The 17,864-nt window shown below is 42.5% G+C and overlaps 1 protein-coding gene across 5 annotated transcripts in view; it reads left to right on the plus strand.

The window, feature by feature from the left end:
• The first annotated feature begins 487 nt into the window (after positions 1-487).
• The window catches only part of fynb (FYN proto-oncogene, Src family tyrosine kinase b), a 70,177-nt gene continuing 52,800 nt past the window's right edge, over positions 488-17,864 (plus strand). The window contains exons 1-2 of one of the 5 annotated variants that reach the window (XM_034580432.1): positions 488-713; positions 15,182-15,250. The gene's annotated coding sequence lies outside the window, so the exon portion shown is untranslated. Of the gene's footprint in view, positions 714-13,058; positions 13,202-15,181; positions 15,251-17,864 lie in introns of those variants that run through there. The other 4 variants (XM_034580433.1, XM_034580429.1, XM_034580430.1 and 1 more) reach the window with 4 other exon arrangements.

Genomic DNA, 17,864 nt, shown 5'->3' on the forward strand with positions numbered 1-17,864 from the left:
CCGTCACCTGTCTGGACAGAAGATGGCGCTACAATGTTAAGTACAAAAAATATACATACATAGTGCCAATGTTCTATCCTCTGATTGGACGGCCGTGCTGCCAGTCAATGGACCAGACCCCGGGTTTGTCTTTAAATGCTCCTTAGAAAACTCTGCCATGTACTCTGCCGGTATGAAAATAAAAGCGATAACGTAACAATTGATGCAAAAGACCTTTTTTTAAAAAGCAACATTTGTTTTATTTTGTTTTAAACAATCATCAAAACATTGACATATAACAACACTTCTTTGAGCGAGGCAGTTAAAAGGCTATATGTTTTAAAGGCGTTTGTTGCAGTTTCTTTCCCATTAAGTTAAATAATTAGCACAGATTGGTGTCCTCTGCCCTTAGCACGTCACACCTCGACAGCATACAACCCTGAACCCTACCTATACTGGGGGGTTTTCCCCCCCCCCCTACGCCGATTGGTTGTGTTGTGAGGTTTTTTTTCCTGTACGCGCGTAGGGATATGTCCCGCAGCCCGTGAAGGCAGCAGCGCTCTCGCCGTGGCCCTGCTGAGATCGGGGCTGAGCGCCATCACCAGCGGACACGAGCAGGAGGCAGCGCGGGGACACCAGCGCCACCGCAGCAGCTCCACGGCGCCACAGCTCCACGGTCATCTCACGGAGGCGATGGGAGACAGCGCCGCGGACCACTAGACGCGCTTCCACCGGTAAGAGACCCCCCCGCGCGTGTGTTTCCACTCTCACAATTCCACTCGCCTCCATCTCTGGAGCAGAATGAATCACTTTGGGGGGTTTGTTGTTGTTGTTGTTTTTTTTGTTGTGGGGAACCTGGCGTTATCGTTGTTGTTATTGACGTGTCTTCGCCGTGGACGTGCTCAGCGTGTTAGCTGCAGATGGAGTGAGGCGTCGGCTGCTTTGGGAACGCGAGGCTCCGTGTGGGTTCGGTGAAACATCCACATCTAGCTGTGCTGTGCCGGAGCGAGGAGGCAGACGACGCGAGCAGCTGTGTTTAACATCGCACAGGCGGCTTCACATCATCTTGACGCATTGGTTTTGGATCCTCTCGGCTCCGTTGTTTACCACGGTGTCCCCCCCCCCCTTCCCAGTCTCCCCCTCTCCCACCACCACCACCACCAGCATCTCCTGTGATGCTCGTTGGTGGAGTCAGCTGAAGGACACAGCCTCACATGATTCGGAGGTTCACATCTCGGTGTGCTGTTACGTCTGTGCGTGCAGATGCGGCGGAGGGGGACACACTCGGCTGCATTCCTTCACACGAGCTGGGTGATGCAGGTGACGTGCACTTGCATCACTCCGATACAGTCAAGCCCAGTCTTTGAGGCGTTCGGTTGTGATTTCCCACGGGATAATGTGGTGTGTACTCTTTTCAAGACGTCGCAGAGTTTGGCATGACAATGCTGCATTTAAGAAAAACAGAAATACTCCCCTGAAGTACGAGCCCTTTCCCTCTAGCCTTCCCCCGTCAAGAAAGGGAAGTTTCTCCCGCCTCTCCTATGGGAATCCAGTTGAAAGGCACCTCTCATGTCACCTCTTGTCTCCTTTTGAAACATTGATGGGCTGCCCTCCTTCGATTCCTGCCAGCCCATTAAACCTGCCCAGGTCTGAACCACAGCTATTTGTTCTGCACCTTCTCTTTGCTAAATTGGTGTAATTGATCACATTGCTGGTCACTGTCATTAGGTGACCGACACCTTCTCTCTTACATGAGCACTCTTCCCTCCTCAAGACATGTTCCTAAATGAAGCAGCCTCTGTTTGACAACATGCGACTAACAGGGCAAGGGTCGCTAAAGGTAATGCATTCATTTTAAGTGGCGATCAAGCAACATGTCCAAACTACTGTGTGATGTCACATTGGAATCGCTCTCCTCTTTGGGTTTTTGAGCGGTGCCAGCATCTGGCCCACAGTTTGCTGTCTCCAATGAGTCGAGCTGTTCTTTTTATGACCATGTGATGATATGGTCTGCTGATGTCTACTGAGCTCAGGTGCTGCGGGTGCAGCATGTGGAATGGTTTCAGGGTACTGTTAGGTTCTGCTGCCAGGAGCATCAATCAATCAAATTTTATTTGTATAGCCCATATCCACAATTCACAATTTGTATCATCAGGCTTAACAAGGTGTAATATATCTTCTGTCCTTAACCCTCAACGAGACTAAGGAAGAAATACACCAAAGAACTCTGTTAACGGCAGAAAAGAAAGAGAAACCTCAGCGAGAGACACATGTGAGGGATCCCTCTCCCACAGCTTTTAGTATATGTATAAAACAAAATGTCTGACAAAGAGGAAGGGAGCAGTTGTGACAATTGTAATGATAGAGGTATTGACAATAATATATATGTGGGTAGGCATATTGTATATCTTAGCAATCTAGTTGTAATGATAATCAATGATCAGACGCCGTCATGATCATGATCCAGATGCAGCAGTCTTGAAAACTAAGCTCAGGAATAAGTGCGCATTGTTAAATATTGTTCTTTGTAGAAGCTGTATATAGGCACACAGACTCACAGAGCAGATGGCATTCTCTCGGTCTGAGGATTATTTATTTCATATCTGTTGGAAGTTTGTATTCATCCTGCCAAATTTCAAAATTCCAACTCTAAAAATGAAATCCTTACTTCCACGTTTGTGTGAAATTTGGCTTTTTTTTCAGTGGAGCTCTGTATTGCAGATGTCCCCATCTGACTTGTAGCAGGGGGAAAAACTGCTCTTGTCAGGATGAGTTATGAGTTAAGAGCTGCTCGTTTTTATTCTCTGTGCTAGACCTATACAATAGGAAGAGACATGCCCGGTATCACAGAGGGAAATCCATTGTGTTAAGCACATTGGCCCATTTAGACAGACAGTTTTAAACAGCTTCATCCTTTTTGCACTTGGTGAAACGCTGCCAAAGAGGCTTTGTTCCTAATCACAATTCATGCCATCACTGACTGACAGGAGGATACTTTGGGCCGGCAGGAGAGCTCTGAGCAGGCAGGTCATCACAGAGAGGACAGTCGAGCACAGGAAACCTAATTCAGTAGAAGAAGTGTGTGGATGTAGTGTCTGCTAATGAGCTGCTTTTGTAATTTCAATCGTTCCAATAATAAACTTGTGGGACTGCAGTCTTTTTTGTGATATCTTGGACTTGTTTTTTGTTTTCATAAATGGATATGGCCAGAATAATCAGTTATTCCTCCTAGACCCTAGAGGGTTTATGCCATGTGTAATACCACTGGTTTCAAATATTTTACACATGGGCCCTCTTTGAGACAGGGCCTCTGGGTTAGGAAATAAACCAGGAACTTAAAAATTACAAAATAGTGCAAACTTACTGACACACAGTGAGGTTGCTTTGCTTTTTGGAGGCTGATGAGCCTCCAGGACCCTACTACGGTCGTCTATTTTGAAATTGCCCCCACCCCTGTACTTGTATCTTAGACATGAGTTAGTTAGCATGTTCACTGTCTCTGTTGGTGCTGGAGTGACAATGCTGGAGTGAGCGCCATGTTTTTCTTAGGTTGATTCTGTTAAGGACATTCTGGTGTCAGTAGCTTGATTGTGGCTGGTGGACTCTCAGTATTAGACAACTTTTACACATGGCCATGCTGATGGTCTTAGTGTCATTTTCTCTTCTCTAACTGTGGAATTTAAAGTAAAAAAAAAGAGTCTTGAAGATCTATTTTGCTGTGAGGTCCTTTTTCCCATCTTTTAACTGGAAATTCATTCAGGTGCAATAGGCCATGGGCCAAATGATCCGATTTTTCTACAAATGCAGGAAGTAAAAAAAAAATTTGAACATTTTCACTGAAATTGAACAATAGGGTTAATGTTTTTATGCTTCACATTTGTCACTGCATTGGAACCAAAATAATGTACACATGTATCTCTTTGCATAACATGGTGCAGATCTGGATGAAGATTGAGTGTTGTTATTTTGTGTGATCACTATAACACATTTGAAAAACTGTGCTGTGGTTGTTCATGAATTATCTCTTGGATTGATTTCCTACCCTAAGTCTTGCCTTGGCATTGACCCACTTTGGACCCACGCTGGTTCAACCTGCAGCACCTGGTCATGGAATTTGCTCAGTCAGTTGGTTTGATGTTGCTCCCGCCCCCATTATTCCTTGTTATGTAGTTTGATTCTTGCTGCTCAGGTGTGCTGAACTGTACACTTCAGATGTACTGTATCACTGTACGGTGATACCATTTGTCTTCTGTGTGTCTCAGAGAGGGGAATACACTTGCATGAGGGTGTGAAGCAAACTTACAGTGGCTACATCATCCCTCATGTCACGTTGGTCACCGTGCACTGTACTGTGTGGCTGAACAGATTTGGTGTTGACTCGTAGCCAGTGCACAGAGCTGGTATCATCCATGGTGAAGCTCCAAACTTCATGTTACTGCTAATCTCTGTTACTTAACAAATATACACTGTCCCAACTGTACTCAACTGTCCACAGGTCTTGATGGGACCCTTGTACCACAAGTCATGGCAGCTGGTCAAACTCATTTGAAGTTAATAACATAGGTCAGGTAATAACAAGTGAGATCCATGATAACTAAGTAAATGATTGAGACAAAGCAAGTAGACCATGAATTTTCTTTTACAATTTATTTGCGCAGTATGAATATATAAATACCATATTAACATATTAAAACAAGTGCACACCAAACCAACTTTAAACACACATATGCTAGTGTGAAGTATGAAGTGTGTAGACTCATGAAATTAGAATATCTGCGATGCAGACATAAGTTGCAGAGAGGAAAAACTAAAAAGATCTCAGAAGTCTTGCTGACTGTTGAATAATTAGTAATGGGAAGAAGAACTAAGGTGATCAGTCTTCAGGTGAAATCAAATGTACAATTCATTTTTCAAGCAGATAAGCAGAAGATACACTTTGTTCGTGTTGTCTGCCTATACGTCTTCAGGAATCCAGTTTTTTGAACTTGTACCTGCCTCACTAAAGAGCATCAGAGATTTCAAATAGTGAGATATAAATCGTTTATTGTGATATAAAAATATGGCCTAAAAATATAATTTAAAGGCCATATTGGCCAGTCCTCAGAATATTTACGAAGTTTGCCGGTCAGTTTATTGTCACTTTCTATGTGGAAAAGGTCAATGTTTCTGTTAAACACAATCCTTGCTTATTGAATGAAACCCAGTTAGATTCCTAATTAAATCGTCATCTCATTAACAAAAGAAGAATACAAAACAACTTCTCAGCTGTAGACTCCAGTCCAGGGGTTGACGTCATCACATGGAGCTCGCAGTGGGTTAGATGGCGCCGGTGGAATAGAGTCATCCTCTGCTCTGTGCTCAGCATCACGCCAGAACCTCAGAGGTCAGAGAGACACCACAACAATGCTGTCCTTTGTGTCACGCCTCCAGTGGAGTGGGATGAAATGTGTCTCTCTTCCCTGCAGTTGGTGGCTGAGTCGTGACGTAGTCGGGCTCAAACGAAGTTATTGTTACAGATGAATAAATGTTGTAACACAGACGAATGAAGGCTGTGAGGAACTGGGGGGGATGTACACTGACATGTGAGAGCAGAGCTAGATCATATGATGGCCTCCGAACGCCTGCGATCCCTCCAGCATCTCCCTCTCACCACTCCCACTTTTCTTTTCACGCTGCCAATTTAAAACCCAGAGGTTTCTCCTCTTTTAACATTTTACACAACCCGTCAGCTTCATTAAAGAACAGGAATGTTTGTGAGCCTGGCATATGCCGCTGGGTCATTGTTAAAGCGATATCATTGGAGGAAATGATGCGTGTAAGCGATACACTTGCATGAAAGCTTATCAGAACTGGGCCCACGGAGATGTCGGTCTTAGAGGGTTTCTTCAAAGGAATTCAATTAGCAGGTTGTTTTTCTGACTTCACCGAGCTGGAGTGACACAGATCCTATCAGAACGTGCACAGTTCTTTATCAGCCCACCACTTCCACCTGCCACGGCTCGTCTTTACGTTTGTTTCCTTGCACGTTGTCTCGAAATGAGCGTAATCAGTCGCTGGTAGTTGAGTGTGGCTTCATTTCCTCTGTAAAGAATCACATTTGCTCATTTACATGTGGAGCACAGGCAGGGAATGAGAGCACCAGCAAGCATAGCTTCCTCTCATATCCTGCTCAACATTTTCCATTTTTAATCTCCCTCCCTTTTTTTTCTTAATCTCTCCAATTCCATTTAGCTCTCAAGTCCATTTAGCCTTTATTCAGGAGTTCAGTAGTGCATTGGAGCGCCTCAGACTATATTTAAAACCTTACCACTGAATGAATTGAGCAGAAATCTTTTAATTCTGCCAGCCACCACCCATCCTGAAAGTTTATACTGCTGCAGAAGCAGTGGAAAGCCAGTGGCAGGCTCCTATAACAGCTTTCAGCCATATGCGGGTGTCTGAGCAGCTAGCCAGAGATGCAAGGCATCATGTGGTGCATGTGGTGGTTAGAGGAGCAGCTGGGAGAGCAGAGAGTTCATACTCTCTCCATGGATTATGCTTTCTCAAGACTTTTTCTTGTGTATTGTACGCTATATTTGTCCAGCTGAAATTACTGAGTGTGTTTTCAACAACCAGTGGCTTTTCATATTTTTGCTGTGTCATTTCACTAGTAACACAGCCAGACTTCAAATCTATCAGCTGTGTACAGTTTAGTGGAGAGAAATAAAAGCAGACATCTCGAGCTGAAACAGTCTTTTTATTTTGTTACCTGTTGGTTGTACGAAGATGTTGAGAAATTTTGATGGTTATTTCTCGTCATTGTATTTGATTAAGAAAATATGTTTCATACTGTTTAGAAATTAATTACAGCAAATACTGAGTTATACAAAGTCTACACGCAATACCATTTTCGATATCATGGGGGAAATACAATTATTTTAATAAAGATAACATTAAAATAGACAATAACATCAACATCACCGTTTACGTCCAGTTGCTGGTCGACTTTTCTCAGCTTCAGTCTCGGACTTTAAGAGAAACACAAAATTGTGTTTTCCTGTTAAATTAGAAGTGACTTTTCAACGTTACAGAGGGGCAGGACTGATAACCTTTGCTGCCTTGCTCCCACATTAACGTCAGTCGTTTTATTATTAGCCTAAGCCGCTATCCGCTAGCTTAATGACAACTTAAAAAAACGCTAATGTGGCTATTGGCTAATTTCCAATAGTTAAACGGCCTACGTTAACGTGTGCAGCCAGCCAGGTTAACCTTTATGATAACTGTTTAATACTTCAATGTAGTTGAAACGAGAGCTTTACTGACCTCTCAAAGTTTGTCATAGAGACCAGGGTGTCGGTCTTAATGATGCTTCGCCAAGTTTGTTGTGCTGCTCGACTTCGTCGTTGAATCTTGTGTCAACTGGAGTTTGTGTTTTGGCTGATCGGATCACAATCTGTCGTTAATGCATCTTGGATGCATTTACATTTGCTCTTTCATGTTGTCAAGCTCTTTCTGATTTCAATCTGATCACCAAAACACAGTTTTGCCACAGAACAGAAACAGAGGAAAGTTTATAAAGTTGCATTTTATGACCAACACAAAATGACTGATAGACATTTGTTATAGCACATAATGCAGATTGTTCAGCTGACATATGTTGTAATTTTTTATTTGTAATCCTTTTTATTATTATCGTGCTCTAGTGATGACACAATTATAGGATGAAAAGCGTTTTCTAGTTTGCAGACTACCATCGAGTAGAAGAAGTAGACAAGAATTTTGTCTTTTAAGTTTTTTTTTTAATCTCAACATTATTCATAATCCTAAGAAAATACTCTCTGATCTCTGTGTGGCTATGATGAGTATTTATGCTTAAAAATGTGGAGTAGATTTCCCCTTCTTCTCATGCAAAGTATGTGATATCTGGGATGAGACATGTTAAGGATTAGCCACTCTCTTTAAAAGCACAGTGAACATTGGGGCATCCTAAGGCTCTCTGCCTGCCAGAGAGTCATCATGTGGATGTCGATCTCCTCGCTGAGGGGACGGGCGAGTTCACTACACTGTATCATTTATTAATGGTATGTTCACCGTGGTGTCAGGCAGACTGATGACAAGTGATTGCATTTTGAGAGGAAAACAAAAGTGCACTCTGAACGTATGTTAATTGCCTTGAGCGTTTTCATACATAATTAACTTGTGAAATGTTCTGCTTTGTCTAATGTCATGTGAGTGACAAAGGCTGTATTCTGTCTCAACAAAGCAGGCCTGTGCCGGATGAGTCCAACTTTGTCAGAAAATCTGCAATGCTAAGCAGCTACTATGCTTTATGTTTTCTAGGAATTTTAGTGTGACCATATGCTGCTTCTGGTTCTCTTAGAGGCTTTGTGTGGAGAACTCAAGCCTTCATCTCATCTCAGAAAGTAACTATGCTTCCACCTCTTCCTCGCCAAGAGATTCCACTTTCCACTGCAGTATACAGCCTCGTGAACTCTGCATCCCCTGCCCCCCTCTGTGTGATGCTCTGCTCTCTTTTTGACTGTGCAGCGTCATTTCTCTGCATTGCTGATGCAGCTGCAAGATGCTGACAAAGGAGATGATTGCTTGTCCTGGCTGTAGCACCATGTTGGCACACCAGACCTGGGCCTTGACCAGGCCCCATGCAGGCCGTGTCACCGCCAAGGCATAAACCCATGTTGGCAGAGTCTTCAGGATGCTCTGTAACATGTTAATATGTGATTCTCACTGTGAACATTTTGTATGTAATGTACATTTTGTTAATGAAGATGAGGAAATATAGCAACTTCTTTATTATATAAGTATTGTTCTCAGTCTTACTCAGACAGGGACAGTCTTGGCTCTTTTGGTTAGAATACTCACCATTGTCTTTGACTGTCTGTTCATTTTTATAACTGACATGCATGTAGGGCTGGGTGATATGGCCTAAAAAGGGTATCGTGATAATTTTAGGCTGTATCGTGATACACGATATATATTTCGGCTTAAAACAAGGTGTAAATGTTTTCGTTTCGAGTCCAATATAAATGCCGGGGCCTTCTGATCATTGAGCAGCTGTGGATCATAGAGAGAATTCTGTGTTTTCACTGTTGGTTTTGTTTCGGCTGCTCTGAGCACAGACAGACACACACAGACAGACACACACACACACACACACACACACACACACACACACACACACACACACACACACACACACACACACACAAGCATTCACTCTCGCTGGAGTGAACACCGCTCACATCCATCATTTGTAAACTGATTCGTTCGCTTCAGCGTTCACAAAGAATATGAACAAAACTGTCAATAACCTTCTCTGAACTCTGTAAACTCACTGGGACTCTTCACTTTCTTTCTCTCCATGCTCTCTGACTCTCTTCCCTCCTGATACACAAATATGCATGCGCATATCTGAATGGGCGGGGGAGTGAGCAGTCTGCTGTGAGAGGGGCATGAGAAGAGAGAAGCGAAACTTAAGCAAAATGCTACTTAGAACATTTACGTGACAATTTATACTTGATGGTTGCGATATAGTCATTTTATACATCCCACGTGGAACAAGCCGCGATACATTGAGTATATTCGATATATCGCCCACCCCTACATGCATGAGCTCTAGTCCCACACTTCAGTCGAGTTGGTGGCAGTTATGGCAAGAAGTTCTAACATTTAATCAAACCACACTCCTCTCTGTTATAAACGCACTTTTGTCAGTCAAAACTGAACAACAATCTCTTAAAAAAAACGTTAAAAAGAATGAGTGGCTGGTTGTAACATTTAACAGCTAATTTAATTTAATAGCAGTCAAAAAGAACACTGACTGACTATTCAGATATCCACAGCATCATTCATCCTAGAACAAATGATGTTACTCTTTCCGTTCATGTGTTGGCTATTGGGTTACTGATATCCACAATTAGAGTTTTTTTATGTCCATAATTAACATATTTAATAAAGGTCTTACTAGAAAATATTCCGATTTCAAAATGTTATAATACAGTTTTTCCTTTAATATTGCATATCTAAAATGTCTAAAGGTCATCCCACATATCAATAATGTCACTTTGAATATCCACAAAAATCCATTGTGACCATTAAAAATTGAATTATTCAATTACAAGTAGTTAAGATGGTATCCTGGCCCAGCTCCAGGATACAGACTGTGGGTGACCAGAATGTGGGTGAGCAGAGATGAGCGAGCGTCATAGAGTTTCAATATGAAAGGGACAGTCAAGTGAGCACTGATCACAGCTCAATGATGGCAGGAATGATTGCACATATGTGCACGTGGAGCAAAAAATGCTCTCTGGTGATGATGGTTTTCCAATCACAAATACTGTTCTGTGAGCTCATATTTATTGTACGGTTGTGGGTACCTGAGCTGTATCTGCAGGATTTTATGCACCGCAATGCTGTCACACGATAGTTGATAATTTCATAAACAAGCATGTGTTCTGGTGTTTCTAATAAAGTGCTTGATGAGTGTTGATAACACAGTGTACAATCACATACAGTGTGATGGAGGATTTTGTCCACACTGGTCACTGCCAGTCATTCAGGAGTTTTAAACCGAGGGATACTCAGAGTGCACCCTCCTGTGGGAATAAGATCAGTTGTTAATTCTCTCTTCTCATGAACAGACACTTCTAAGGTCTTGACTTTATTATGCTGTGATTTGGCCCTTTACGAATGAACTGAATTGAATACCTGTTATTCTAGTTTCATTCATCTTTTTGCCATGGATTTTTATGAAGCACTTGGTAACCTTGTTTAGAAAAGTGCTATACATTATTATTATTATTAACACAAAAGCTGTTCAGTGCCTCAGTCAAAACACCCTCATTTCATGTCTTCCTGTACAATGCTTTGATACCCTAGCAGCTTGGTTGTGCACTCGACATTGTTGCTCTACTTGTTTCTGGCACCTCTGCAGCTTTACCCAGGTTGCAAGTTAGCAGGTTGTGTCATCAGATATGTTATCATTGTAAAGTTTTCATAACGTTGTCTCATAAATGTTCTATCTCACTTCCATACACTGGTGTATAGATTCTTCGTTGTGGCAATCCTTACTCAATAGAGTTTCCTGATCGGTAAATTAGTGAGTTTTAAGAGTACCCTCTGCTTGAACACCAAACCTTTTCAGACTCTCTAGAATTCAAACATTTTCCACAAATGTTTGAATTTGGAATATGAAGTTACAGTGGTGGTTGAAGCAGAGAGCCAGTGCCGATAGAGCACAGATTCATCTGCTCCTGAGTTGTGTCTGTCAGTCAGCCTCTCACTGAGGGCTGGTAGCCCAGTGACTGACCTGACCTGTCAATCAAATCAAGCCCCTCAGGGCTCATGGGAACAATGCTCTAGCATGTAGATTTACCATGAAAACCATGACACTGTTTCAGAAAAACCACAGGCAGGAGAACATGCCACTACAGTACTACCCCACAACTTGTAAGGTTGCTCTAAATCCATATAAAGGCCGTAGCCTGCAGCTGCAAGCTTTGCAAATGCAGCTATTATTGAAATGGCAAAGTGCCCTACTTACCCCTTAGAGACTAGCCATGAAATGAACCAGAAGTGGGTGGCTGACAGAGAGGTTTATTCTAACTTGTACAGGCCATGATGTGTCTGTGCGCACAAGGAAAGCGGTGGCCCGCCGCCACTAGAGACTTGGGTTCATTTCCAAGCAGGAGCACCTCCGGCTTGACCCCTGGTCCCCAAAGACTATGAGTGGCTGTGTTCATGGGTGGGAAGCCACTGAGGGACAGTGTCCCTGTCACCGAGACCGTGACTTCTGCAGACCCATTCAGTGAGGGCGGCTGCTTGGTTCCTGTCCTCATCGAGTGAAAAGGGCAGGAAGAAAGTGAATAAGAGGAGGTGACAGCTGCTCTCTGAAATCAGGCCGATATGCCAAGTCTGCATCCGTTTTGGAAAACTTTTAACTCCAAGAAAAAAAAAAGAGTTCATAAGTTTTCTTTTTTCATTATGTGGCTATGAATTTGAAAGGCATATCAAGCCTGGACATACACATAAAAGCTGTATAAGTATGTTTAATATAAAACATATTATGAATAAAACTAACGTTTCCTAAAGTGGGAAACCTTCTAATCTACAGTCTTTCCTGTTGTTACTTGTATTAGTTAATAAAACTTTTAACAGCTTTCAAGGACAGCAACTGGGGATCTTTTTTTCTTATAGCACTCGAACCAATTAATAACATTTTTTGATGAATAGTGATTAAATCGAGAAATTTTTACTATACCGTGATAAATAACAAGAAAAATGAACTGATTATTCCAATTGTTGATACATTTTCCGTGGATTATTTCATTGATGAGTAATTTCCATTACATTTTTTTATATCGAAGGTGGCTCTGTGAGGCTCTGGATTCACAGCATTTACAATGATTCTGAAACTTCTCTGATAGTAACATTTGTAGTGGTTTACAGGTTTAACTTTGAACATAAACAGTGTAAAAGTGTATTATTAATTTCAATTGCATATGTCCTTAAAGATCATTATGTTTTATATGTTCATTCTCTCGTGGTCATCAGTGTACTTGTCATATGTGAGTCAGGCATTTTTTTTTTTACAATTTGGCATAATTAGACCAAATTATTAATAAAGCAATACAGAACATTTTTGATAAATTGGCAGATTGATACTAGCAATATTCTAAACAGTTGCAGCCCTATGAAAGCATTAAAAGGATTGCAGAAGGTACTGCATGACTGCCAGAATATGCCACAGCTACTCCAGGCCATCAGACGGGGGTTGGCAGCGACAGTGGCTCCGATGGATACATACAGTTTTTGGAATTGGCAGTGTACATACTGTACGCGGTGTGCCTGCCTTCCTGCCCACAAGTCTGGTACCTCCTGTATAGATCCTGCTGTGTGTCTGAACCGTTCACTGGCCTACTCCTCCGTCCCAGGAGCAGAGCAGCAGCAGAATGACTGAACCCGTTGTGCCTCAGCTCGTCATGTGACAGCGCCGTGTGGCTCAATGACTTCCCCCTCTGCCCCACTGCCATTATGTTTTATTGCAAGGGTCTGCTGATGAAAAGACAGTCAGCTCTCGCTAAGGGGCTAGGGGGGAGCACACACTCGCAGCAAAGCCTGCTGGGAGCCTGTCGCCACGAATTCCTGGACCGATTGGGAGAGAGTGGAGAAAAGGAAGGAAGGAGTCCTCAGACATGTGGAGCAGCCAAATGGCAATTTTCTGCTGGTAAAAAAGACTTAAATCACATGTTTCAGCTGGAGTATTTTGGGACAGCCTCACAGTCCTTATGTGCAGATGTCTAAAATAGACGGAAAACCAGCTAAAAAAGCTGTTTGGATTCTGGCTGAACATTTGGGTACTACCACTTTACGCACATCCCACTATAGTAACCATTAGTACTCCTGGTACTTTCTGACCTTCCAATCAAAAATGTTTAAGAGGGGAGAGTAAAGATGTGTGATGACATTCAAGGTGCCTGCAAGACGCCACAGACTTCAGTGGAAAGGAAGTCTCAAACCGGAGTTCTTTCATCCTGTTCATCATCTTTCAGATTTTTTTTGTCTCTTCTACTACTTTGTGTGTCTTTGTGTTCTGTGTTGTCTGCTGAGAGCCAGTCAGCACATTGCTTCGTTTGTAGCACTTCACTATCTTCGCCTCAGCCATTTAGCGGTCACACTGGGAGATGTTAAATAAAAGGTGGTGCTTTTATTAATAGTAGATTGAGTGTGTGTGTGTGTGTGTGTGTGTGTGTGTGTGTGTGTGTGTGTGTGTGTGTGTGTGTGTGTGTGTGTGTGTGTGTGTGTGTGTGTGTGTGTGTGTGTGTGTGTGTGTGTGTGTGACAAGCAGGTGGCTGCAGTACCAATCTACTAAACCATTCTACTTGAGCATGATTGTCGACATAGATAAAAGATATCCGAGCAGTTCAAACCAAGTCAAATGAACTGTTCAGTCTGCGGAGGCCTAATACAACCAATGACAGGAGATTTTCAAGTACTAGATCCCCAAAAACCCAAACCAGCAGCATCTACGACAGAGGCGGCCACAGCTTTTCCACGTGGGTGGCTGCCATTGCAGTGCAAACAGTTGCATCACAGCAGAGGAGGCACTTGCAGTGTCATTACCTCAATGCTCCAGCAATCAGTGAAGCCGCGGAGACAGATTAAATTAGATTAGCAGGGCTGAGCTTTAAAGTCAAATCAGCAGCTAATGAGTTCTACCATGTTTGGCAGTGGAGACAGCAAAGAAAGGGCAGTTTGGAGACGCACCATGCAGAGAAACCATTGAGCACGTCAGAAATGCTCTGTCTGGTTTAGTTCTGCAGCTCTGTTACCTTCACTGTTTTTAGATTTACAAACCACTTATTGTGGTCTACTGTAGAAATTATGTAAAGGCTCTATCAATGACAAAAGGTAGCAAAGGTCACAAATCTACTGAATACATCAAGTAACTAAAACAGAATTTATGGTTGTTTATTTCCGTTCACTACTTAAGTCAAACATTTTTTAATTGTCTGATATGCTAAGTCTTGTTTGTTTTGGAATTCCATAAATGAGAGCGTCAGCTAAATGATAGAACAGGTGAAGCAGTCTAGAGTCACTTTGTTTTTTGTTCTTTATTTCTTCTTGCCTGTAGAAGCACACAATCCCTGTTGCCAGATGGCATCGGGGAGTTATATATTTTTTTTAGCCTACATTCCTAAGTGTCCTAAATTTTAGAGAATCAACTCATTCACACCTAGAGAAGTGAATGGATTTCCAACCTCCACCCATCTGCTGGAGAGGCGGAGAAAAATACTACTTAGCAGTGAAATGGGGCCATCATGCAGGCGTTTGAATAAATCTGACTGCTCATACTGCAGCAACCTGTTGTTTAGTTGAAATATTATCTATTATCTTTCTGTGACTTTTTTTTTCTTTTCTTCAAATGTGATTGGGTCATTCCACCTGGTAAAATATATCAACCTCTTTCTTATTGTTTATCACACTTTCATTTAGTATAACCATGGTAATGGGTCAAAAAAACGCTGTACTAACAGAAGTTAAGTCTGACAGTCCCTTGGCGTTACCCCAAGGCATTCTGGGGGGAACAAATTGCAAGACCTGTTTTCTTGAAGAAGCGTGAATGATGGCAGTTGGAACACGCTGTGGATATTCATGTTTTATTGAATGGGACGATGAATAATTGAGCATCTCTGTATCCCTGCAGGGCCTCTGTTTTGGCGTCACACAAAGCAATGTGGAGGAAATAAAGAACCTGATACGCTGAAAACCAGAGGTATGACTCTTACACACTCCACTGGACTTGTGTACACACATTTGTAACTTCACACAAACACGCTTGTAGGTGAATTCAGGCGTGTTTACTCACATCACCTTGTGAGAATAACCTCATGCACTGTGCATGATGACAGCAGATGGATGGATGGTAAAGCTCATTCTGGAGAACTTTCCTTGTCTTAATACGCATGTGGGTCACAAGGATTGCAGGGCAAGCGCGTGCACATTCTGTACATTAAACCACGCACAGATGCCCACCAGCTGGCAGCAACTAGCTGAGATTGTGTGCTAGCAGCAGGTCTACTGTCCCAACTACATGCACAACCTGTAGTGCATTAGCGTGGACTGTGTATTCTGTAGGGTGCAGCAGGTGTACAGCTCCCTCATAAGAAGAAAGAATCGAAAATGCCACCTTGTGTGTCTTTTATCACTGAAGCAGCACTGTTATGTTACAGGTTGACTCGCAGCACAGCAGATGCCATATGTCCTTACACAGGATATGACCTAACTCGAATGTGTATTTCTGCTGCTGCTGTTTTTACCCCACACTTGAGCAAGTTAGGTCAGCCCATATGTTGTTGCACGAGGGGGGATCCACCAGTTCTCAACACATCCAGTCAGCTGGAACTCAATCGCCACTGTATCTGATTTCTCATGTTTCTCCTCTGATCTGAATGTTTTTTCTGCCCTATCACATGCAGCACATATGCGGGCTAAAGATGCAGCGGATGAAACATGTTTCAGTTATTTCCTAATCCAAGTGTTCGCATGCCGGGTCCTCACTAGGTTAGACTGGAACACGATGGCACTGATGTCAGATTAGACATTGACAGCTAGCAGCTGTGTGTTCTTTGCCTCTGCAAGTCAGAGTGCAGTGACACAGTTCAGGACCACAGCAGCTCTTCACAGGTCTATGATGTACCTGCTTCCATGGACACTGAGAAGGAAAAAGAGGTGCTCTTTAACACCACTCACTGATTATATGAAGAAGGGCTGCGACTGTGGTAGGAACATGATGTCCCTTTCATTTCGTCTTTGACCTGGATTTTTCTTGTTTGTAGTTTGAAGACATCTCACATTATGGGACTGTCACATATGTCCTGACTGAGAGTGTAGTGGTACACAAATTTTTTGGTTTGCATAGTTTGGCAACTGACAACAACGGTCCAACTGCCGAAGCTGTCTGGGTAGCAATATTAAATATGGGGATTAGAAAGACAGAAAAAAGATAAGTGCAACTTTTCTGACTTTTCTTTACTTTTAGCTTGTTTTCTTGTTAAATCCTGGATGCTGATTTAAAAAAAAAAAGCTAATGGTACTTACTTGATTCTTATTGTTCTGGGTTTGTACCTTCATGGTTGAATGTACTTATTGTAAGTCTCTTTGGATAAAAGCGTCAGCTAAATGAAATGTAATGTTATGTAATACACCTTGACCTGAGCCAGAGGGATGATTGAGAACATCCTCAACCAAATTTGTATTTGTTTTCTGTTTTTTTCTTGCATAAAGGTGAGTAACAAATGAAAAAAGTCTCAATATGTGAGAGGGAAATACATAAAAGCAGGTGTTGCACAGGACCATGTGAATGGCTTGATAAATATGATGGATCATTTCGTGGTAACAGCCCAGCGAAGCTCATTATCTGTACTATGATAACGGCAGAGGAACCTCCTCTTGTACTAATAAGTAGGCACATTTAGTTTCTGGTAGAGCAGAAAGGATGCCACTGAATGTCAATTTTGAGCCCTGTCAAGTCCTGGAGCTCTCTCTGCTGAGTCAATGCCCATCCGAGGTTCCCTCTTCTTCGAGTGTCCACCAGTTCTTTCACCATCTACCGTTGACCTGGTGAAAGTTTCCAGGGGATAACAAAGCACCTTCCTACACCTGCTTTGGTTATGGAGTATGGATGCGTTTTCTTTGTGCCGTAAATTGAGGTTTGGTGAGCAGACAGATTTACATTGTGAAGGCAAGACTTATAGGAAACCAATCTAAACACAGATGTTGCCATGACTCTAAAGCCATTAGAGCACAAAATCAATATCTTTTAGAAGAATGCTGTTCAAGTAGGTATCTATGACATGAGCATAGAGACTCATGCCCAACCTTGGGTACACAAATACTTTGCTATAAAGTCTTACTAAGACACTTAATGTTGTTTTTTTCACCTCATTTATCTTCCATCTCCACATTGAAAACAAGATTTCTGATACAAAACCCATTTCTGCCAAACCGCTTTCTACCAGACCTCACCATATTTTTAGTTTCCTGAGCAGTTTCTATGGAGTACAGCTCACATCAAGAACCTTCTGTTCTGCACAGCTTCTCTTGTGCGACCTGTTGTGAAGCCTAATAGATGAGCGTGTCCGGCCTGGTCAGAGGCGTCTCAGTCTGTAGCTTCCTCTATTTCAGTGTGAGCGGAACCTCCAGCATTCTGATAAAGAAGACGCATTGTGAGAGGAACAACTATAAATGGAGCATTTTTGGGGGGTAGATTTTATCAATGAGTTGGTGCAAACAGGCTGAACAACGGAGGTCTTCCAGGAAACTGGAGTCATCTGAGGATCCGACATTCATAGCAAGTGGGTTTATCTTGCATGCTCAGTCATCACTGC

The sequence above is a fragment of the Hippoglossus hippoglossus genome, chromosome 24 (assembly GCF_009819705.1).
Source record: "Hippoglossus hippoglossus isolate fHipHip1 chromosome 24, fHipHip1.pri, whole genome shotgun sequence".
Taxonomy (NCBI): domain Eukaryota; kingdom Metazoa; phylum Chordata; class Actinopteri; order Pleuronectiformes; family Pleuronectidae; genus Hippoglossus; species Hippoglossus hippoglossus.